The sequence below is a fragment of the Neopelma chrysocephalum genome, unplaced genomic scaffold (assembly GCF_003984885.1).
Source record: "Neopelma chrysocephalum unplaced genomic scaffold, ASM398488v2 Primary Assembly neopelma1_92601, whole genome shotgun sequence".
Lineage (NCBI taxonomy): Eukaryota > Metazoa > Chordata > Aves > Passeriformes > Pipridae > Neopelma > Neopelma chrysocephalum.
This window is the reverse complement of record NW_020921339.1, coordinates 1-499: the sequence shown is the minus strand read 5'-3', so window position 1 is coordinate 499 and position 499 is coordinate 1.

The window sequence follows — 499 nt, the reverse complement described above, 5'->3', positions numbered from 1 at the left end:
GGTGGCTCCTCGTCCTTGTCCCTCCTGTCGGGGGTGTCCCCGCACAGCAGCGCCTCCAGCACCGGCCCCTCGGGCAGGGACCCCCCGCCCTCCTTGCGCAGCGGGGCCTCGCAGTCTGGGGGGGGGGGTTGGGGGGGGCAGCGGGGGGGGGGGGGGGCCCGGGGGGGGGCCCCCGGGGGGGCCCCCCCCCCCCCCCGGGGCCCCCACCCCCCCCCCCCCCGGGGTCCCGAGGGTCTCACACCCCTCCCGAGGGTCCCGGGGGTCCCACACCCCTTCCGGGGGTCCCACACCCCTTCCAGGGAGTCCCGGGGGTCCCACACTCTCCTAGGGGGGTCCCGGGGGTCCCACACCCCCCTCGGGGGTCCCACACCCATCCCGACGGTTCCACACCCCCCTCAGGGGTCTCGGGGGTCCCACACCCCTCCCGAGGATCCCTCCCGGGGGTCCCACAGCCCCCCCCAGCTCACAGGGCCGCAGCCTCGGGGCCTCCAGGATGTTG